At 48.4% G+C, this 24,153-nt stretch overlaps 1 long non-coding RNA gene across 1 annotated transcript in view; it reads left to right on the top strand.

Moving 5' to 3' along the window:
- The first annotated feature begins 640 nt into the window (after window positions 1-640).
- LOC132210427 (uncharacterized) overlaps window positions 641-24,153 on the top strand; it is a 162,067-nt gene continuing 138,554 nt past the window's right edge. Inside the window, exons 1-2 of the long non-coding RNA XR_009446532.1 lie at window positions 641-715; window positions 21,117-21,276. This is a non-coding gene — a long non-coding RNA (uncharacterized LOC132210427). The remainder of the gene's footprint in view (window positions 716-21,116; window positions 21,277-24,153) is intronic.

Here is a 24,153-nt window from a genome sequence, read left to right on the forward strand (position 1 = left end):
TTCCCCTCTGGAATGCAGCTGTATTGTCCATGTTTGAACCAAGGCTGTAATGAGGTCAGGAGCTGAGCTGCCCTGACGTAACCCAAACTGGCCGTCGCTGAGCAGGTGCTGCTTGATAACAATGTTACTGACACCTTCTATCACTTTCCTGATGATTGAGTACAGCCTGATGGGTCAGTATATGGCCAGGTTGGATCTGTCCTATGTTTGCAATACAGCACATACGTGGGCAATTTTCCACATTGTCGGGTAGATACCAGTGTTGAAACTGCACTGCAACAGCTTGGCACGGGGAGCGGCACGTCCTGGAGCACAAGTCTTCAGTATTATTGCCAGAATATTGTCAGGGCCTGTGACCTTTGCAGTATCCAGTGTCTCCAAGTGTTTCCTGACATCACGTGGGGTGAATTGAATTTACTGAAGACCGGTATCTGTGATGCTGGCGGAGCCCGCGATGAATCATCCACTTGGTCCTTCTGGCTGAAGATTGCTATGAATACTTCAGCCTTCTCTTTTGCACTGATGTGCTGGGCTCTTCCATCATTGAGGATGGGGATATGTGTGGAGTCTTCACGTCCAATCAGTTGTTTAATTGTGCACCACAGGAAATGACGAGATGTGGCAGGACTGCAGAGCTCAGATTTGATCCAGTGATGGTGGGATCACTTTGCTGTGTCTATCACTTGCTGGCTATGCTGTTTGGCGGCTTCACCAGGTTTCTTTATTTATTCATTCACAGGACAAGGGCATCATAGAATAGAATCAGAGAATCCCTACAGTGTGTCGGTATTTCCAGGCGGTCTCAGGGAGTATGTCAAGATTTACAGTGGGTCGCAGGGAGTTTGTCTGTACAGGGGTGTGGGGCTGTGTGTCAGTATTTGGAGGAGCTCCTGGGGAATGTGTCAGTGTTTCGAGGGGACCATGGGAAATGTGTCATTATATACAGGGAGTCCCAGGGAGTTTCTCAGTACTTATAGCGGGGACAGGGAATGTGTCAATATTTGCAGCTGGTCCCGGGGAATATATCAGTATTTACAAAGGGTCCTGGGGAGTGTGGCAGTATTTTCAGGGGTTCTCTGGGACTTTGCCAGTATTTAAAGGGTGTCTAGGGAATATGTCAGTATTTAGAGGGCTTCCCGAGGAGTGTGACAGAATTTACAGCGGTCCCGGTGATTGCATCAGTATTTGCAGGGTGTCCCAGGGAGAGAATCGGTATCCGGGGGTGGAATGTGTCAGTGTTTACGGGAGTTCCGGCGTGTGTATCGGTATTTACAGGGGGAATGGGGAATGTGTAATTATTTCCAGGGGGTCCTGGGAGTTTATCAGTGTTTACGGGGGTTCCGTGGAATGTGTCAGTGTTTAGGTGAAGTCCCAGGGAATGTGTTCGTGTTTAGAGGGGTCCCTGGGAAATGTGTCCGTATTTACATGCAGCCCCAGGGAGTTTCTCAGCGGATTCCAGGGAATGTGCCAGTAGTTACAGTGTGTCGTGAGGTGTGTGTCGGTATTTACGGGATATCCCAGTATTTGTGGTTAGTTGCGTAGAGTGTGTCGATACGTACAAGGGTCCGGGGATGTGTGTCAGTATACAGAGGAGGCCGAGGGAATTTTTCAGTGTATAAAGCGGGCCCTGGGAAATGTGTCAGCGTTTACAGAGGGTCCCTGGGAGTGTGGTGGCATTTTCAGGGATTCTCAGGTACGATGTCAGTATTTACAGGGAGTCCTGCGGAGCGTGTCAGAATTTATAGGGGCTCGGTGCATACTGACACACACCCCTGGAATCCCTGTAAACACTGGCACACTCCCTGGTACCACCTTGAAATACTGTAGCTCTCCCTAACACCCGCTGAAAAAACAAAGTCCACGGGCCCCCCTGTAACTACTGACGCTCTCCCCAAGTCTCCCTGTCAATCCTGACACAATCCCTGAGACGCCCTGTAAATACTGACCCTCCATGGGACCGCCTGTAACTACTGACACACTCCCGGGAGCACCTGTAAATAATTACAAATTCCCCGGAACACCCTGTAAATACTGACACTCTCACCAAGAGCCCCTATCAAGACTGACACAGTCCCTGAACCCCTGTAGATCGCGGGAATTTTTCAATATTTAAAGGGGGCCCCGGGAAATGCGTCAGTCTTTGCAGAGGGTCCCAGGGACTGTCAGTATTTTCAGGATTTGCTGGGACTGTGTCAATATTTACAGGGGGTCCCACGGAGTGTGTCAGTTTTACAGGTGATTTCAGGGGCTTTGTCAGTATTTCCAGGGGGTCACACAGATGTGTCAATATTTACAGTGTGTCCCCGGGGACTCTGTTGGTATTGACAGGGGATTACCAGGTCGTGTGTCAATATTTACAGGGTGTCACAGGTTGTGTGTGTGTGTCAATATTTACAGGGTGTCCCTGTGTGTGTGTGTGTGTGTGTGTGTGTGTGTGTGTGCGCGCGTGGGTATTTACAAAGAGTCCCTGGGGAGTGTGTCAGTGTTCATTGTGAGTCCAGGAGAGACTGTCAGTATTTATAGGACGTCCAGGGAGACTGTCAGTCTTTACAGGGGGTCGTCAGGAGTTTGTCAGAGGGTGAACGCTGAGGCAGTGCCTCATTATGCAGGTGTCAGAATTCAGATAGTGTCCCTTGATGAGAGGGTCAGTACTGAGGTATTGCAGCTCTGTGAGCAGGTCAGTTCTTAACCAGTGTCTCATTGTCAAGTGGTCAGTGCTGAGGTAGTGACTCCATGCTGGATGGTCAGTCTTGAGGAAGTGCCTCATTGTTAGAGGAACATTACGGAGGGTAAGTCTCAAGGTAATGGTGACAGAGCTGAGACAGAGCCACATGATCAGAGATTCAGGGCTAAGGGATTGACTCAATCACAGCATTGTCTTGAGGCAGTCCCTCTTTGTGAGAGGTTTCGTTCTGATGGAGCGCATTTGTCAGAGGCGGTCCACACTGATCCAGTGCCTCATTGTAGTGGGGTCAGACTGAGAGGCTGCTAAACAATTATCAGGTCAGTTGTGACATATTACACTTCTATCCTGGGGTCAGTCCTGACAGAGTGCCTCATTGCCAGAGTATCAGTACGGAGGTATTGAAGCGCTGTCTGAGCATCAGGGGTTTGGGAGTGCCTCATTGTCACAGGGTCAGAAATGTGGGAGTGCGTTATTGTCAAAGGGTCAATGCTGAGGGTGTGCTCCATTTAAGGGGGACAGAATTAAGGAAGTTGCTCACATTTCAAGGGTCAGTACTGAAATAGTTTTGCACTGGGATGTCAGTGTGGAGGGAGGGCCTCAGAAGCAGTGGGTCAGTATGACGGGTTCCCTTATTGTCAGGGGGGCAGTTCTGAGGAACTGACTCATTGTCAGAGGGTCAGTACTGAGGTATTGAATCACTGTCAGCGTATCAGAACTGTGGGACTGTTTTATTGTCACAGCGTCAAAACTGACGGAGTGCCTCATGAAAAAAGGGTTAGAATTGCGAGAGACCCACACATTACACAATCAGGAATGATGTATTGCAGCATTGTGAGATGGTCAGAATGAGAGAGGGCCTCATTGTCGCAGGGTCTGTGCTGAGCGATTTCATCATTTTCAGACACTCCGTACCGAGGCAGAGCCTCAATGTGATCGGGTCAGAATTGAGGGAGTGCCACTTGATTACAGGGGCAATACTGAGGTATTGCAGTTCTGTCAGGTGGTCAAATCTGATGGAGCTCCTCATTGTCAGGGGATCAGCACTGAGGTATTGGAAACACTGTCAGAGCATAAGGGCTGAGGTGTTACAGGTCTATGAGAGGTCAGTACCACGGGAGTGCCTCATTATCAGAGGTCCAGTGCTGAGGGAGTGCACAATCGTCAGACTGTCAGTCCTGAGGAAATGCCTGATTGTTCAAAGGGTCAGTACACAAGGAATGTCTCAATGTAATGTATGATTAGAGAGGCAGTGCTGAAGGAGTGCCTCATTCTCAGTGTCAGTTCTGAGGCAGGGTCACATTGCTGGAGATAATGGGAACTGCAGATGCTGGAGAATTCCAAGATAATAAAATGTGAGGCTGGATGAACACAGCAGGCCAAGCAGCATCTCAGGAGCACAAAAGCTGACGTTTCGGGCCTAGACCCTTCATCAGAGAGGGGGATGGGGAGAGGGAACTGGAATAAATAGGGAGAGAGGGGGAGGCGGACCGAAGATGGAGAGTAAAGAAGATAGGTGGAGAGAGTGTAGGTGGGGAGGTAGGGAGGGGATAGGTCAGTCCAGGGAAGACGGACAGGTCAAGGAGGTGGGATGAGGTTAATAGGTAGCTGGGGGTGCGGCTTGGGGTGGGAGGAAGGGATGGGTGAGAGGAAGAACCGGTTAGGGAGGCAGAGACAGGTTGGACTGGTTTTGGGATGCAGTGGGTGGGGGGGAAGAGCTGGGCTGGTTGTGTGGTGCAATGTTGGGAGGGGACGAACTGGGCTGGTTTAGGGATGCAGTCCGGGAAGGGGAGATTTTGAAACTGGTGAAGTCCACATTGATACCATATGGCTGCAGGGTTCCCAGGCGGAATATGAGTTGCTGTTCCTGCAACCTTCGGGTGGCATCATTGTGGCAGTGCAGGAGGCCCATGATGGACATGTCATCTAGAGAATGGGAGGGGGAGTGGAAATGGTTTGCGACTGGGAGGTGCAGTTGTTTGTTGCGAACTGAGCGGAGGTGTTCTGCAAAGCGGTCCCCAAGCCTCCGCTTGGTTTCCCCAATGTAGAGGAAGCCGCACCGGGTACAGTGGATGCAGTATACCACATTGGCAGATGTGCATCACATTGCTGGAGGCTTGTTCTGACTTGGTGCATTAGTAACAGAGGGTCAATACTGAGGCAGTATCTCATTTTAGGGGCTTAGAATTCATGGGTGCTGCATAATTTGGATGTTCGCCCCGAGGTATTGCAGCTCAGGTGCGGTCATTAGTGAGGGGGGAGTGCAACATTGTCAGGGGTCAATTCTGAGGTGTCAGAAAAAGTCCTCCCAGAAACTTCAGCAGGACTTGACAAAATCTGTACAAGTGAAGCAATGCCTGGCCCGTTTAGTAAGAGCAGGTTTGTTGGAGCCTATTTTAACGATAGACCTCAGTGTAATGGAGGAAGCATTGAGGGAGTCCTGTACTGATAATACAAGATAATAATTCATACATAATTGCAGCATTGTCAGAGGATCAGTACAGCCAGAGTGCATTATTATGAGAGACTGAACACAGAGGAGGAGCTTCATTGCAACGGGTTCAGAATTAATGGTGAGCAACCCATTCAGAAGGTCAGTACGGAAGTACTGCATTTCTATTGGAGGCTCAATACTGAGGAATTCCCTCTGTCAGAAGTTCGTACTTTGTCAGTCGTGAGGAATTGTGGCATTGTCACTGTGTTGGTCTGAGAAAGTGCCTCTTTATCAGAGGGTCAGAATTGATGGGAGTGCTACATGATGAGATGCTCAGGACTAACAGATTGCAGGACTGTCGGCGGGTCAGATCTGTGGGAGTGATCATTGTGAGATGGTCGCTGATGTCCAACCCTAAAACATAGAGCGCCCTGTAAATAACTCCTTAAAAAAAAGGCCCCTTTAACTGAACCCGAAAACAGAGCCCCCGTATCTAAGTCCGAACACACAGAACCCACGAAATTACCCCTAAAACACTAAGCTCACTGTGAATAAACCCCAAACACAGATGGCCCTGTAAATGAATTCTAAAGAATAGAGCCTCCTAAAACAAACAGCACCCGTGAAATAAAGCCTAAAACACAGGAACCCCAGTGTATAAACCCTGACATTCAGAGCCCCCTGTAGATAAACACTAAAAAAAAGTAAAAACTGAAAGGAACTGTGGACACAGTAAATTCAGGAACAAAAACAAAATTGCTGGAAAAGCTCAGACCTCACGCTCGCCCAATCCGGCACTCACCAGAGCCTCAGGCCCAAACTAAACCAAGCTTCAGCCGCACTCCACGCCCTCACACACGGAGCCGCCTGCACAGAGGCCCTCAAACACCTTTGTATAATCCATAAAAAGCGGGCTTCACTGTAAATAACCCCTAAAACACAGAGTCCTGTTCAAACAAACTTCTACAATATCAACTTCACCCCCTGTAATTATACTCTTAAATACAGAGACCCCTTTAAACACGAACACATATCCCCCAGGAAGGAAAAGGTGAAATACCGGGCTCCTTCTAAACAAAGCCGAAGGCACAGAGCACCTGTCAATACACCCCAACATCGAGCCGACCTGTATACTATCCGTAAAACAGGGCCCCTTACAAATAAACCCTAAAAGACAGAGCTGGCTGTAAGTAAAGAGCCCCTTGTAAATAAATACCAAAACACACAGTAAAAACCGGAAGAACTGAGGATGCTGCAAATCAGGGAAAATATCCAAAGTTGCTGGAAAAGCTCAGCAAGTCTGACAGCATCTGTGAGGGAAAAGAAAGAGTTAACGTTTTGGGTCAGGTGATCCTTCCTCATACCCTCTGGCTGGCGCGTCTTCAGTAATGCAGGCTCAATTGCTTTAAAATATCCTTTTTCTGTGAGGCTCGATAACATTATAATAGAAAAACATCAGAACTAAGCAGGAGTAGGCCACCCGGCCCCTCGAGACTGCCCCGCTGTTCAATAAGATCCTGGCTGATCTTTTTGAGACTCAGCTCCACTCACCCACTCGCTCACCATAAACCAAAATTCCTTTCATGTTCATAACGTGATCTGGTCTTGCCTTAAACACATTCAGCGAGGTAGTTTCAACTGCTTCACTGGGCAGGGTATTCCACAGATTGACAACCCTTTGGGTGAAGAAGTTCCTCCTGTCCTCAGTCTGACATCTGCTTCCTTTTATTTTGAGCTGTACCCGCCTCGTCCTCGTTTCACCTGCCAGTGGAAACAACCTCCCTGTCTCCACCTTATCTATTCCCTTCATAATCTTGTATGTTTCTATAAGCTCTCCCCTCATTCTTCTGAATTCCAATGAGTATCATCCCAGCCAACTCAGTCTCTCCTCATATTCCAACCCTCTCAAGTCTAGAATCAACCAAGTCAATCTCCTCTGTGCCCCCTCCAGTGAGAGTATATCCCTTCTCAAGTCAGGAGACCAAAACTGCACACAGTAGTCCAGGTGGAGCTTCATCAGGACCCTATACAGCTGCAGCATAGCCTCCCTGTTTTTAAACTCCATCCTTCTCGCAATGACAGGCAAAATTCTATTTGCCTTTATAATTACCTGCTGCAATGTTACTTTTAGCGATTCCTGCACAACGACACCCAAGTCACTTTGCACAGGAACATGCTGCAATTTTTTTACCATTTGAACCATAGCCTACTTTGTTGTTATTCCTATCAAAATGGATGACCTCACATTTATTGACATTGAACTCCATCTGCCAGACCATTGCCCACTCACTTAGATTGTATAACCATCTGCAGGCCTTCAGTTCTTCTGCACACTTTGCTCTACCGCTCATCTTAGTGTCATCTGCCAATGTTGACACACCACACTTCATCCCCGACTATAAATCATCTGTATCAATTGTAAACAATTGCAGTCCCAACACTGATCCCTGAGACACACTACTAGCCACTGACCGCCAACCAGATAAACACCCATTTACCCCTACTCTTTGTTTTCTGCTCGTCACTCAATCCTCTGTCCATGCCAATACATTACCTGTAATGTCATGCAACTGTATCTCATGTTGCAGCCTTGGCATCTCGTCAAATGCCTTCTTGAAATCCAGATACATGATATCCACAGGTTCCTCATTGTCCACCATGCAAGTATGTCCTCAAAGAATTCCACCACAATTAGTTAAACATGACCTCCCCTTCATGAACCCATGCTGGCTGTTCCCAATGAGACAATTTATATCCAGTTGTCTTGCTATTACCTTCCTTAATGATGGATTCACGCATTCTCCCAACAACCGAAATTAAGCTAACTGGCCTATCGTTACGTGCTTTTTGGAAAACAGCCAATGTGACACCAGTGTTTAAAAAGGAAGTTTACAATCTGTGGGAACCAGCCCAGATTCCAGTGAATTTTGGTAAATAATTACTGGTGCAAGCCTCTTGACTATACTGTTGTACTACAGGTCCTCTTTACCAATGTACCCACAAGCACTACATATTAGCGCTCTCACGCTCTCATTCATTCATAACTTCACTGACCTCTTACTGGCATAGCTTGTTTAATATTACCGCATTTCATTCAAAAAATTGCTAGCTAGTCATACCTTTCACTGTGAAAGGGAGACTGAATTAAAATGCTCCTTCCACCCCATTTACAGCCCTTTCACAGTTTTAATCCTCACGGCTTTATTTTGCTGACAGCTGCAAAACGTGTGTCTACATCAGTGTCTATCCCTGAGAACATGTTAATTTTCTAACCTATTCAGAACAATACCATCGTGTCATCGTTTGAAGAAGCATAATATTAATCAGCCCTCAGCAACCGTCTCCCAGGACTTGAATAGCTTGCAGGATATCAAACAAGTTTTCTGCATTAGCAGAGATAGTAGGAACAGCAGATGCTGGAGAATCTGAGATAACAAGGTGTTGAGGTGGATGAACACAGCAGATCAAGCATCAGAGGAGCAGGAAGATTGATGTTTCAGGCCTAGATGCTTCTTCAGAAATTGGGAAGGGGAAGGAGGTTCTGAGATAACGAGAGAGAGAGAGGGGGAGACGGATAGAAGATGCATAGAGGAGAAGGTAGGTGGAGAGGAGACAGACAGGTCAAAGAGGTGGGGATGGAGCCAGTAAAGGTGAGTGTAGATGGGGATGTAGGAAGGAGCTGGGTCAGTCCAGGGAGGATGGACAGGTCAAGGGAGCGGGATGAGGTTAGTAGGTAGGAGACGGAGGTTGGGGCTTGAGGTAGGAGGAAGGACAAGGGTAGGGAGGCAAGGGCGAGCTGGGCTGGTTTTGGGATGCGGTGGGGGAGGAGAGATTTTGAAGCTTATGAAGCCCACATTGACACCATTGGGCCGCAGGGTTCCCAAGCGGAATATGAGATGCTGTTCCTGCAACCTTCGGGTGACATCGTTGTGGCACTGCAGGAGGCTCAAGATAGACATGTCGTCTGAGGAATGGGAGGGGGTGTTGAAACAGTTCGCGACTGGGAGGCGCAGTTGTTCAGTGCGAACTAAGTGTAGGTATTCTGCAAAGCGGTCCCCAAGCCTCCACTTGGTTTCCCCAATGTAGAGGATGCCACAACACGAGCAGTGGATGCAGGAGACCACATTGGCAGATGTGCAAGTGAACATCTGCTTGAGGTGGAAAGTGTTCTTAGGGCCTGGGATGGGGAGTGAGGGGAGTGGTGTAGGGGCAGGTGTAACACTTCTTGCAGTTGCAGGGAAAAATGTGCCAGGTGTATTGGGGCTGGAGGGGAGTGCGGAGCAGACAAGGCAGTCACAGAGACAGTGGTCCCTACAGAAAGCAGATAAGGGTGGGGAGGGAGATATGTCTTTGGTGGAGTCGGATTGCAGATGATGGTTGGAGGATGATACGTTAGATCCAGAGGTTGGTGGCGTGGTACGTGAGGATGAGGGGGATTGTGTTTTGGTTGTTATTGCGGAGAGGGGGCACGAATTACGGGAAATGTGGGAGACGCGGTCAAGGGCGTTCTCGACCACTGTGGGGGTCGGGGGGAGGATTTGCGCTCCTTGAAATATGAGGAAACCTGAGATGTATTGGAGTGGAATGCCTCATCCTGGGAGCAGGTGTGGCGGAGGTGAAGGAATTGAGAACAGGGGGTGTTATTTTTGCAGGAAGGTGGGTGGGAGGAGATGTATTCTAGGTAGCTGTGGGAGTCGGTGAAATAGATATCAGTTTCTAGGTGGTTGCCGGAGATGGAAACAGAGAGATCCAGGAAGGTGAGACAGGTATTCGAAATAGTCCAGGTGAACAGGTATTAGAAATAGTCCAGGTGAACTTATGGTTGGAGTGGAAGGTGTTGGTGAAGTGGATGAACTGTTCAAGCTCCTGGTGGGAGCACGAGGCGGCGCCGATACAGTCGTTAATGTTATGGAGGAAGAGGTGGGTTTCGGGCCAGTGTAACTTCGGAAGAGGGACTGTTCCATGCAACCCACAAAAAGGCAGGCATAATTTGGGCCCATGCGATGTTTCTTGTGACTGCAGCCCCCTGGCGGCCCGCCCGTGGTGGTGCTCATCTTTGCTGCGATCTGCCGGCTCGGTCCCCGAAAGGCAGCATCGGTTCCCCATCCCCGCCCTCCCTACAAACCAACCCTTTAAAGGCGGAAGGCACCCACCCCCTTATCATAAAGGTCAGGTTGCGGGGTGGGGGGGCACGGCGAGAGGGTGCCAGAGGCTGCTTTTATTTTGGCGCAACCCTAATCTGGGGGTTATCTAGCACGCCCGCGCCCCCAGAAATAGGGATTATGGGTGCACACCGCTAATTTTGGATTCCTCTTTAGAATAAAAAGTAGCGGGGGAGTGTGAGTAGGGTTTTGGGATGGGGAATGGGATAGGGTGTGGGTGTGGGGGTGGGGGTGTAGGTCGGGTTGGGGGAGAGGGGGAAGAAGGTGCCCCTCTCCTTCCATTTAAGGGTGCGTACCCACAATTTGGCCCCTTAGGCTCTTTCCTGTTCTGGTTAGGGTTAGGCCGATGGCGAAGGTTAGGGTTTGGGCTGAGGTTAGGGTGAGGGCTGATGCCTGGCACTCCCTCTATACTGACCCTCTAATATCTATGTACACCCTAAAACACAAGAGTTTCCGGTAAATTTGCCCTAAATCACAGAGTACCGTGTAAATCAGCCCAAAATAGAGAGGGCCCTGAAGATAAGCCCTGTAACGCTGAGTTCACTGTAAATAAACCCTAAAACACAGATCACTGTAAACAAACCCAAAGACACAGAAAACCCTGTAAATAAACCATGAAATACAGAAAACCCTGTGAATAAACTCTAAAAACACAGATCTCACTGTAAATAAACCCTAAACACAGATCTCACTACCGACAAACCCTCAATCAGAGAGCTCCCTGTAAATAAACCCTAACACAAAGCTAGCTGTAAATAAACCCTAAAACACAGTGCCCTCTGTAAACAAGCTCTAAATCAGAGCTCACTGTAAATATTCCCGAAAACACGGAGATCACTGTAAAAAAGAAACTCAGAACAAAGAGCCGCTCGTAAATTTTCCTAAAACACAGAGTCCTTTGTAAAAAGCCCGAAAACACAGAACCTCCTGTCAATAAAACCTAGAACACAGAACCTTCTGTAAATAAACTATTAAACACAGAAACAAAGTTGCTGGAAAAGCTCAGCAGGTCTGGCAGCATCTGTGGAGGAGAAAAATGAGTTAACTTTTCGAGCCTGGGTCCCCTTCCATTCTGAGGAAGGGTTGCTGGACCTGAAAAGTTAACTCGTTTTTCTCCTCCACAGATGCTGCCAGACCTGCTGAGCTTTTCCAGCAACTTTGTTTTTGTTCCTGATTTACAGCATCCACAGTTCTTTTGGTTCTTATTAAACACAGAACCCACATTAGATAAAACCTAAAGCACAGAGCTCAAGTACATAAAGTACATAACCATAAACGCAGAGCCCCCAGTAAATAAGATTTAGGGCTGAGGCGAGGTTTCATGTTTATGCAAGTGTGAACATTAGGGCTGAGGCTAGGCTTAGGTTTAAAGCTGGTGTTATCTCTGAGGGTAGCGTGGAAGAAAGCAGCTTTGCATTCCCAGAGACAGAGCTGAGGGAGAGCATCTGTGTATTCCAGAGGAGGCACGGGAACCATTGTAACCTTAACAGATCAAATTATATGACAGATTAGTTTACAATTAAAGATCATTGTGACTGTGGTCACAAGGTGAAGAGCTGGATGAACGCAGCAGGAAAAGCAGCACCAGAGGAGCAGGAAAGCTGACGTTTCGGGCCGAGAGCCTTCTTCAGAAATGGGGGAGGGGAAGGGGGTTGTGAAATAAATAGGGAGAGAGGAGAGGCCGATAGAAGACGGATAGTGGAGAAATTAAGTGGGAGGACGGGATAGGTGGGAGGAAGGACAGGTTAGGGAGGCAGGGAGCAGCTGGGCTGGTTTTGGAATGCGGGCAGGGGAGGAGAGATTTTGAAGTTGGTCAAGTCCACATTGACACCATTGGGGTACAGGGTCCCTAACCTGTCATTCCTCCCAACTCAAAACCCCGCCCCATCTCCTACCTACTAACCTCATCCTGTCTCCTTGGCCTGTCCATCCTCCCTGGACTGACCTATCTCCTCCCTAACTCCCACCTACATTCACCTTTACTGGCTCCATCCCTGCCTCTTTGGCTTGTCTGTCTCCTCTCCACCGATCTTCTCCTCTATCCATTTTCTGTCTGCCTCCCCCCTCTCCCTATTTATTTCAGATCCCCCTCCCCCTACCATTTCTGAAGAAGGGTCTCGCCCAAAACGCCAGCCTTCCTGCTCATTTGCTGCTGCTTGGCCTGCTGTGTTTATCCAGCTCGACGCCTTGTTAACCCTGTAAGTATGCTCTCAAGCACAGACACCCATTTAAATAAATCCTAAGAAGGGTCATTCAGGAAATAAAATGTAAAAGAAACCATAAAAGCCAGAGTCCCTGTAAATAAAGTGTAAAACATAGAGCTCCAAGTAAATAAATCCTGAAACACAGTGCCCCCTGCAAATCCTCCCTTAAACTAAGCCTCCTGCAAATAAACTCGCAGAGGCGACTGCAAACAAACCCCAAAACACAGGACATCCAGTTAATAAAGCCTAAAACAGAAGGCCCACTGTAAATCAACATGAAAAAACACAGCTCCCACTGCAGCACTGCGAATTAGTCGGATTGAGTTAGTACCTCAGTCAGCAAGTCAGTTCTGAGGCAGGGCCTCTTTGTCAAAGAGTCAGATTTGAGGGAGTACCATTGGATGATGGTTATTGCAGCACTGTGAGAGTACTGGAGTGAGAGAGCACCTCACTGTCAGAGGGTCAGTACTGAGGGGGTACCTCACTGTCAGAGAATCAGTACTGAGGGAGTACCTCACTGTCAGACGGTCAGTACTGAGGGAGTACCTCACTGTCAGAGAATCAGTACTGAGGGAGTACCTCACTATCAGAGAATCAGTACTGTGGGAGTACCTCACTGTCAGAGAATCAGTACCGAGGGAGTACCTCACTGTCAGAGGGTCACTACTGAGGGTGTACCTCACTGTCAGAGAATCAGTACTGTGGGAGTACCTCACTGTCAGAGGGTCAGCATTGAGGGAGTTCCTCACTGTCAGACAATCAGTACTGAGGGAGTACCTCACTGTCAGAGGGTCAGTACCGAGGCAGTACCTCACTGTCAGAGAATCAGTACTGAGGGAGAACCTCACTGTCAGAGGGTCACTACTGAGGGAGAACCTCACTGTCAGAGGGTCAGTACTGAGGGAGTACCTCACTGTCAGAGGGTCAGTACTGAGGGAGAACCTCACTGTCAGAGGGTCAGTACTGAGGGAGCACTTCATTGTCAGAGGGTCAGTACTGATGGAGTACCTCACTGTCAGAGAATCAGTACTGTGGGAGTACCTCACTGTCAGAGGGTCAGCATTGAGGGAGTTCCTCACTGTCAGACAATCAGTACTGAGGGAGTACCTCACTGTCAGAGGGTCAGTACTGAGGGAGAACCTCACTGTCAGAGGGTCAGTACTGAGGGAGTACCTCACTGTCAGAGGGTCACTACTGAGGGAGAACCTCACTGTCAGAGGGTCAGTACCGAGGCAGTACCTCACTGTCAGAGAATCAGTACTGAGGGAGAACCTCACTGTCAGAGGGTCACTACTGAGGGAGAACCTCACTGTCAGAGGGTCAGTACTGATGGAGTACCTCACTGTCAGAGAATCAGTACTGTTGTCATGTTCGTTTTCGGAGACCCTCACGGATCTGTTGCAATAACAAGACACTGACCTGTTTAGAAAAACACGAATCCTTTTATTACCAAGCAAGTACAAGCTGTGGAGAATCACAGTACTTAACCCGGCACAGAGCGCAGAGTCTCGCAGGTAATTCTCCCCGAGCAGCGGACAGTCCCCGCTCTTCATACTTTACAAAATACATGATACATAAAATAATTACACATTTTACAATTTCATGATACATAAAACAATTACTACAACAGACAAAGACAGGATACCAAACAATTATTATATCAAGAACAGAAAAGACCAGGATATAGTCCCGAAGATAATAAAATGTGAGGCTGGATGAACACAGCACATCTCAGGATGCGAGATAATGGGAACTGCAGATGCTGGAGATTCCAAGATAATAAAATGTGAGGCTGGATGAACACAGCAGGCCAAGCAGCATCTCAGGAGCACAAAAGCTGACGTTTCGGGCCTAGACCCTTCATCAGAGAGGGGGATGGGGGGAGGGAACTGGAATAAATAGGGAGAGAGGGGGAGGCGGACCGAAGATGGAGAGCAAAGAAGATAGGTGGAGAGGGTGTAGGTGGGGAGGTAGGGAGGGGATAGGTCAGTCCAGGGAAGACGGACAGGTCAAGGAGGTGGGATGAGGTTAGTAGGTAGCTGGGGGTGCGGCTGGGGGTGGGAGGAAGGGATGGGTGAGAGGAAGAACCGGTTAGGGAGGCAGAGACAGGTTGGACTGGTTTTGGGATGCAGTGGGTGGGGGGGAAGAGCTGGGCTGGTTGTGTGGTGCAGTGGGGGGAGGGGATGAACTGGGCTGGTTTAGGGATGCAGTGGGGGAAGGGGAGATTTTGAAACTGGTGAAGTCCACATTGATACCATATGGCTGCAGGGTTCCCAGGCGGAATATGAGTTGCTGTTCCTGCAACCTTCGGGTGGCATCATTGTGGCAGTGCAGGAGGCCCATGATGGACATGTCATCAAGAGAATGGGAGGGGGAGTGGAAATGGTTTGCGACTGGGAGGTGCAGTTGTTTGTTGCGAACTGAGCGGCGGTGTTCTGCAAAGCGGTCCCCAAGCCTCCGCTTGGTTTCCCCAATGTAGAGAAAGCCGCACCGGGTACAGTGGATGCAGTATACCACATTGGCAGATGTGCAGGTGAACCTCTGCTTAATGTGGAATTCCACATTAAGCAGAGGTTCACCTGCACATCTGCCAATGTGGTATACTGCATCCACTGTACCCGGTGCGGCTTTCTCTACATTGGGGAAACCAAGCGGAGGCTTGGGGACCGCTTTGCAGAACACCGCCGCTCAGTTCGCAACAAACAACTGCACCTCCCAGTCGCAAACCATTTCCACTCCCCCTCCCATTCTCTTGATGACATGTCCATCATGGGCCTCCTGCACTGCCACAATGATGCCACCCGAAGGTTGCAGGAACAGCAACTCATATTCCGCCTGGGAACCCTGCAGCCATATGGTATCAATGTGGACTTCACCAGTTTCAAAATCTCCCCTTCCCCCACTGCATCCCTAAACCAGCCCAGTTCATCCCCTCCCCCCACTGCACCACACAACCAGCCCAGCTCTTCCCCCCCACCCACTGCATCCCAAAACCAGTCCAACCTGTCTCTGCCTCCCTAACCGGTTCTTCCTCTCACCCATCCCTTCCTCCCACCCCCAGCCGCACCCCCAGCTACCTACTAACCTCATCCCACCTCCTTGACCTGTCCGTCTTCCCTGGACTGACCTATCCCCTCCCTACCTCCCCACCTACACCCTCTCCACCTATCTTCTTTGCTCTCCATCTTCGGTCCGCCTCCACATCTCAGGATGCTGCTGGACTTGCTGTGTTCGTCCAGCCTCGCATTTTATTATCTTGGATTCTCCAGCATCTGCAGTTCCCATTTTCACAGGATATAGTATCGATTGCTCTTGAAGTGGCTGCTGATGGCATGAGGCGATTTCAAGTTGCTATCCGGACAGATTGTTCCAGCCAGACACACTGGCAACTTGAAATCACAAATTCAGTGCCCTGGCCCCTTTGTCAGCGACAGAAATTGCATGCTTTAGAAGTTTCACACCTTGACAAATGTTCCCCACCGAACCCTATTTGACACAGTTTAATTCTAATTGTATTCAGTCAGAAAGCTTAAGACAGTGTCTGCATACCGATGTGTGGGAAGACAAAGAGTTACAAAAGTTTTACACTGAATTCCTAGCTGGGCAGGAAGCTTCAGGGCAGTGCCTGCATCCCTGTGCGTAGGCAGGTAAAAGACTTTAATTTGTAGAAGTATAGAAATCAATGGGATGTTATACAATAACATCTCATTGTGAGAGTACTTCATGGTCAGAGGGTCAGTACCGTAGACGTGCAGTGTTGTCTGACTGCCAATCGGGTCAGGATTGAGGGCTATTACAGGGACAGGACTGAGGTATTTGAAATAGGGCAATGACTGGTGTGGATCCTTTTTATTTTTTAAAAATTAGACGACACCAGAAAGATTATCAACCCGATGTGATTTGATTGGGCTGACAATCAGTTGATGACAGCAGAAAGGTCAGTAGCCTGATTACCGCGGCCGGGACTTGAGATTTCACTATTGCCGACCTTCTCATTCTTCTCACTCAATTTCACGGAAGAGCTATTTTGAGAGACAGTAGGAACTTTCTGAAAGTGATCGCGGGCCCTGTTCAATATGTATCTAACAGAGACGTGGTAAAGCAGAAACTTGTTTGATGTCCCGCCAGCTATTCAAGTCCTGGGAGACGTTTGTTGAGGGCTGATTAATATTATAATTCTTCATAGTTTCGGGTGACACGATGGATGGGAAGATATTGTTCTGAATAGATTAGAAAATTAACATAGTCAGGGATTGACTCTGATGTCGACACAGGTTTGGACACTGTCAGCAACACGAGTTCAAACTGTGGAAAGGCAGTAATGCGTGGAAGGAACATTTTAATTTATAGTCTCCCTTTATTAGTGAAAAGTATGGCAAGACCGCAATTTTATGAATGAATGAATGAAATGCGTAACAGTAAACAGAGGACCCTAGTGAGTGGTCAGCAAAGTTATGAATGAATGAGAGCGCGAGCGTGGTCACATGGAGCGCTGTGGGTGCATCGGTAAAGAGGACCTTTCGTGCAACAGTAAAGAGGCTTATGATATAATGTCACACAAAAACCACACAAAAGGATATTTGAAGGCGATTGGCCCTGTATCACTAAAGACACACCAGCCAGCCTCCGGAAGCCTTGTTAAGTGCTAACCGATATGAGTAAACAGGGCAGACCACAGGATATTCAGGGGCAAAGGTTACAAGATTAACAAGTGACCACTTTTCTGAAGAAGGGTCTAGGCCCGAACCGTCAGCCTTCCTGCTGCTTGGCCTGCTGTGTTCATCCGGCTCGACGCCTTGTTCTCTCAGACCACGTGAGCGAACGAGTTTGGCGTGTTTGAGTCTGACTGGTAAATATGTGATACACAACCATTTGATGTTACTGACTGCCTGGTGAATTGAAAACTGAAATAACTGCGGATGCTGCAAATCAGGAACAAAAACAAAGTTTCTGGAAAAGCCCAGCAGAACTGAGGGAGGTTCTGTGGAAGGGTCACCGAACCGGAACCGGTTAGCTCTGTTTTTCAACTGCCAAATGCTGCCAGACCTGCTGAGCTTTTGCAGCAACTTTGTATTTGTTTTCTGATTTGCAACATCCGCAGTTCTTTGGGTTTTTACTCAGTGTTTTCGAGTTTATTTACAGGGCGCTCTTTATTTATCGCGAGCTCTGTCTTTTAGGGTTTATTTGTGAAGGGCCCTGTCTTACAGATAGTTTACAGGTCGGCTCAGGATTCGGGTGCATGAAGAGGTGCACTGTGTTTTCGGCTTTATTCAGTCGTGTCTTTTCCTCTCGACTTCCTGGGGGATGTGTGTTCGAGTTCATTTTCAAGGGGTCTGAGTATTTGAGTGTACAATTGTAGGCGGCTCTGTGTTTTTCAGTGTCCTGTATGTTTATGACTTAATTTACAGGGTAGATCTGTGCTTTATGGCTTATTTACAGGGGGCTCTGTGTTGCAGTGCTTCTGCACTGGCGGGGCGGGGTGGGGGGGTGGGTCTCTGTTTTGGAGTTTATTTACAATGAGGCCTGTGTTTTAGGGTTATTTACAAAGAGCTCTGTGATTTAAGGTTTACATAGAAAGGCTGTATTCTAAGGTTTATTTACAGAAGGCTCTCTGCTTTAGGGTTTATTTACAGTGAGCAGTGTAGTTTAGGATTTATTTCCAGTGAGCTCTGGGTTTTAGCATTTATTTACAGGAGGATTTTCATTTCATGGTTTTATTTCAGTTGGATCTTTGTTTCAGGGTTTTTTTTTAAACAATGAGCTCTGTGTCTTATTTACCGTGCCATCTGCGTTTTTGAGTTTATTTGCAGAGCATTTTGTGTTTTTGAGTTTATTTCCAGGAGGCTCTCTGTTTTAGGGTTTGTTTGCAAGATCCTCTGTGTTTTAAGATTTAATTTACTGTTTATTTGCATGGGTACTCTCTGTTTGAGGCACTGACTGAGTACTGACCTTCTGACAATGTGGTACTCATTCAGATCTGACCCTCCAGCAATGAGGTACTGTGTCAGAACTGATCCGCTGACAGCAAAGCACTGCCCCCTCAGTTCTGACCCTCTGACAGAGCTGCAATCGTTCAGGACTGAACTTCTGATCATGTTGTACTCCATCAACTCTGAACCCAATGCACTGAGGTACTGACTCAGTATTTATTGTGTGCAACTAATATACTCACTCAGAACTAACCCTCGAGCAATGTGAGCCTGCCTCAGAACTAACCCTGTAACAATGAGGCACTGACCGCAGCACCAAATCTCTAATTACGTGGCTCTCCCCAGTTTTGAGGCACTCCTTCCATACTGACCCACGAACAATGCGGCACACACTCAAGAATGATCCTTCAATGAGATATCACCTTATAACAGAGCTACTGACATCAAGGCCCTCTCTTTGGACTGTGTCTGATAATGAGGCACTGACTTGGTTCTGACCCTCTGACAATGAGGCATTCTGTCAAGTCTTACTGCATTAAAATGAGGCACCCTCTGACTGATCTGAAATGCCTCAGTTTCGACCCTCTGACTGATCTGAAACACCACTTCTTAGACCCTCTAAATGACAATCTTTTAATTCTGACACCATTACAGTGAGGGTCTGCCTTGGTGCTGACACTCTGTCAAAGAGATGCTGCCTCAGAACTGAGCTGCTGACATTTAGCCAGTGCCTTAGGTACTGATGAGTGAATAAAAAGACCCTCTGTCAGCACTGACACTGCAGCAATGAGGTATTGCCACAGAACGAACCCACAAAGGGCTCATAATTGAGGGAGTGCCTACTGATTGAAGGGTGCGGATTGAGGTGTTGCAGAACTGTCAGAGGGTCAGAACTGAGGTATTGCATCATTGTCAGATGGTCCATTCTGAGGCAGTGCCTCGGTGTACGAGTGTCAGAATTGAGGGTATGCACATATTTAACTCATCAGGAATGAGCTTTATGCAGCTCTATCAGAGGCTCAGCACTGACTGCCTGCCTCATTCTCATAGGATCAACACTGATATATTGAAGCACTGTCAGATCTTCAGTGCTGAGTGGGTCAGAACTGAGGGAGTGCATTACTGTCAGAGGCAGTGCCTCATTATGCAGGTGTCAGAATTCAAGGCATGCCCCATGAATGGAGGGTCAGTACTGAGGTATTGCAGCTCTATTCAGAACCAGTGGCTCGTTGTCAAGTGGTCAATGCTGAGGCAGCGACTCAATTCTGTATGGTCAGTCTTGAGGAAGTGCCCCATTCTTAGAGGGCCAATACGAAGGGTAAGTCTCAATGCAATCGTGATAGAACTGAGACAGAGGCACATGATCAGAGATGAGATTACCTACAGTGTCGAAACAGGCCCTTCAGCCCAGTAAGTCCACACCGCCCGTTGAAGCATCCCAGCCAGACGCATCCCCCTCTAACCCACACACCCCTGAACACTACGGGCAATTTAGCATGGCCAATCCACCTAGCCTGCACATCTTTGGACTGTGGGAGGAAACTGGAGCGCCCACATAGGAGGAGGCCCACATGGATAGCGGGAACTGCCGATGCTGCGGAATCTGAGATAACAAAGTGTGGAGCTGGATGAACACAACAAGCCAAGCAGCATCATTCAGCTCGACAGCTGTTATCTCAGATTCTTTAGCGTCCATTTTCTGACGAAAGATCTAGACCAAAAACGTCAGCTTTCTGACTCCTCTGATGCTGCTCGGCCTGCTGTGCTCATTCAGCTCGACCCCGTGTTATCATAGAGACAGCACGTTGGGTGTCTTTGCGACATCATGTTTTGTAAGTGTCATAAGAACTTCGATGAATGGCTTCAACATACAAATAATTTTAACGTGAATAAATTTACATTTGGACTCTGATAAAATAAAAAGGAACCTAGACTTGTTTGAAAATTAAATCGACTTAATTAATTCAGCCATATAATTGGCATAAAAATGTAAGAAATTAATCCTACTCTCAATCTTGGAGATGTTTTTGTTTGGAATTAGGGTGTTGAAGGTGGAGATGTGGTCAATAAGTAGGAGCTTGACGTAGATGCCCATGTTATCTGGACCTTCCAGAGATGTGTGTAAAGCCAAGGAGAGGGCATCTACCATGGATCTGCTGCATCAGCAGGTGAATTGCAGTGGATCAAGGGAATGTGGGAGGCTGGAGTTGATGTGACCCATGAGCAACCTCTCAAAACACTTCATAGTCATAAATATGGATGGAAGAGCCGCTGGGCAGTAGTCATTGAGGCTTCTGGAAAAAATTGCTGACATTCAGTGCAAGGATCTTAAAGCATTAGCATGAACGTCAGAAAATTGGAGAAGCCTCGAGCATGTGAGCACAGGTAGCTGAGGGTAGGGATGGCGGGTATGACAGAAATCAAAGAGGGCGAGAGAGTGAGTCAGAGATCATAGTGAGCAAATGATTAGCCTGGTAGGCAGTGGAAAATACATGATTTTACATGGAACATGCAGACATCTTCGAAAAACAGGACATTGAATTTTCAAAGTTTTGGAAATTAGTGTTATAGTTGATTTAAAGTGAATCAAATTACTTTTCACTTTGGTTATGGATTTTGATGAATGGATGGTCCCCCTGAAATTGAAATTGGAGAAAGATTTCAGGATTTTTTCATGTTCCTGTCTTTCTGTTATGCCCCTAGGGAAAAAAGCCTTGAAAGTGCCGTTAATTTTTTGCATGGCAAGCTGCTGAATACGAACCAGTCTCACACCATTGCCATCACCTTGCCCTTGTGAAGGCACATATGGATAAAGTTTTCAAAGCTGATAGAAAATTGAAAGCAGTCGCATCCTGTGACGATGGTAAGTTTCCTTTCTTTCAAAAAAATGCTTGCAGCTTAATGAGCATAATATAGAGCACAGTGGTTCTGGTTAACACCGCTGTCTCAATTCCACCCTTTGGTGACTTTCTGTGTGGAGTTTTCACATTCTCCATGTGCCTGCATGGGTTTTCTCCGGGTGCTCGAGTTTGCTCCCACAGTCAAAAGATGTGCAAGGTCGGTGGATTGGCCATGCTAATTTTCCCAAGGTGTTCAGTGATGTGTAGGTTAGGTGAGTTATAGGTGGATGGGTCTGGGTGGGATGCTGTGAGGGGCAGTGTGGATATGTTGGGCTGATGGACCTGTTTCCACACTGTAAGGGTTCTCTGATTCATGATTCTATGATTTTACTGAGCGCAAAGGTACAATATTAACTCGTCATATTTGTCTCACCTCTTGACACATTGACAAGAAAGCTTTAATGTCAGTTTCTATGCATTTGCAACGTGTCTGCTGTCCATAACAAGGCTGACTATATCTCCTTCTCTAATGCACATCTCCTGTCCCCTGACACTGAGAGGTGACACTTGCTTTTCATTCAGTACAATCAATAAAACAATAGCCTCCATATCAGATCCAGCGGCTTCTCTTAACGCTCAGACGCTGTTCTTTTTTTCCTCCAGGTATTGACCACTCATCATTTCTAATTCCTCATCTCATCTCTCTCTCATGCTCCCTCTGTCTCTCAGTCTTTATCTCTCCTCTCCCTGTTCTCCCCCATCACTTCACTCACAGGCACAAACAGAAGTTCACAGTCACACTATGTTGCACGTGCATATCCTGTCCCTCATGCACAAACATGCTGCCCACACACGCACAGACACACACACACACACACACACACACACACTCTCTCACACACACATTCTCTCTCCCTCTCTCTCTCATACACACATTCTCACCTTCTCTCTCTCTCTCTCTCTCACACACACTCACACGCACTCTCTCTCTCACACACTCTCTCTCTCTCTCTCTCTCACACACACACACACTCTCTCTCTGACACACACACACACACCCTCTCTCACTCTCACACACACACACTCTCTGCTTCTCTCTCTCTCTCTCTCACACACACACACACACTCTCTCTCTCTCTCTCTCTCTCTCTGTCTGTCTCTCTTCTCATACACACATACACAGAGACACAAGATAATAAAATGTGAGGCTGGATGAACACAGCAGGCCAAGCAGCATCTCAGGAGCACAAAAGCTGACGTTTCGGGCCTAGACCCTTCATCAGAGAGGGGGATGGGGGGAGGGAACTGGAATAAATAGGGAGAGAGGGGGAGGCGGACCGAAGATGGAGAGTAAAGAAGATAGGTGGAGAAGGTGTGGGTGGGGAGGTAGGGAGGGGATAGGTCAGTCCAGGGAAGACGGACAGGTCAAGGAGGTGGGATGAGGTTAGTAGGTAGCTGGGGGTGCGGCTTGGGGTGGGAGGAAGGGATGGGTGAGAGGAAGAACCGGTTAGGGAGGCAGAGACAGGTTGGACTGGTTTTGGGATGCAGTGGGTGGGGGGGAAGAGCTGGGCTGGTTGTGTGGTGCAGTGGGGGGAGGGGATGAACTGGGCTGGTTTAGGGATGCAGTGGGGGAAGGGGAGATTTTGAAACTGGTGAAGTCCACATTGATACCATATGGCTGCAGGGTTCCCAGGCGGAATATGAGTTGCTGTTCCTGCAACCTTCGGGTGGCATCATTGTGGCAGTGCAGGAGGCCCATGATGGACATGTCATCAAGAGAATGGGAGGGGGAGTGGAAATGGTTTGCGACTGGGAGGTGCAGTTGTTTGTTGCGAACTGAGCGGAGGTGTTCTGCAAAGCGGTCCCCAAGCCTCCGCTTGGTTTCCCCAGTGTAGAGAAAGCCGCACCGGGTACAGTGGATGCAGTATACCACATTGGCAGATGTGCAGGTGAACCTCTGCTTAATGTGGAATGTCATCTTGGGGCCTGGGATGGGGGTGAGGGAGGAGGTGTGGGGACAAGTGTAGCATTTCCTGCGGTTGCAGGGGAAGGTGCCGGGTGTGGTGGGGTTGGAGGGCAGTGTGGAGCGAACAAGGGAGTCACGGAGAGAGTGGTCTCTCCGGAAAGCAGACAGGGGTGGGGATGGAAAAATGTCTTGGGTGGTGGGGTCGGATTGTAAATGGCGGAAGTGTCGGAGGATAATGCGTTGTATCCGGAGGTTGGTAGGGTGGTGTGTGAGAACGAGGGGGATCCTCTTGGGGCGGTTGTGGCGGGGGCGGGGTGTGAGGGATGTGTCGCGGGAAATGCGGGAGACGCGGTCAAGGGCGTTCTCAATCACCGTGGGGGGGAAGTTGCGGTCCTTAAAGAACTTGGACATCTGGGATGTGCGGGAGTGGAATGTCTTATCGTGGGAGCAGATGCGGCGGAGGCGGAGGAATTGGGAATAGGGGATGGAATTTTTGCAGGAGGGTGGGTGGGAGGAGGTGTATTCTAGGTAGCTGTGGGAGTCGGTGGGCTTGAAATGGACATCAGTTACAAGCTGGTTGCCTGAGATGGAGACTGAGAGGTCCAGGAAGGTGAGGGATGTGCTGGAGATGGCCCAGGTGAACTGAAGGTTGGGGTGGAAGGTGTTGGTGAAGTGGATGAACTGTTCGAGCTCCTCTGGGGAGCAAGAGGCGGCGCCGATACAGTCATCAATGTACCGGAGGAAGAGGTGGGGTTTGGGGCCTGTGTAGGTGCGGAAGATGGACTGTTCCACGTAACCTACAAAGAGGCAGGCATAGCTGGGGCCCATGCGGGTGCCCATGGCCACCCCCTTAGTCTGTAGGAAGTGGGAGGAGTCAAAGAGAAGTTGTTGAGTGTGAGGACGAGTTCCGCCAGGCGGATGTGTCGGTGGAGGG

Source organism: Stegostoma tigrinum, chromosome 12 (genome assembly GCF_030684315.1).
Source record: "Stegostoma tigrinum isolate sSteTig4 chromosome 12, sSteTig4.hap1, whole genome shotgun sequence".
Taxonomy (NCBI): domain Eukaryota; kingdom Metazoa; phylum Chordata; class Chondrichthyes; order Orectolobiformes; family Stegostomatidae; genus Stegostoma; species Stegostoma tigrinum.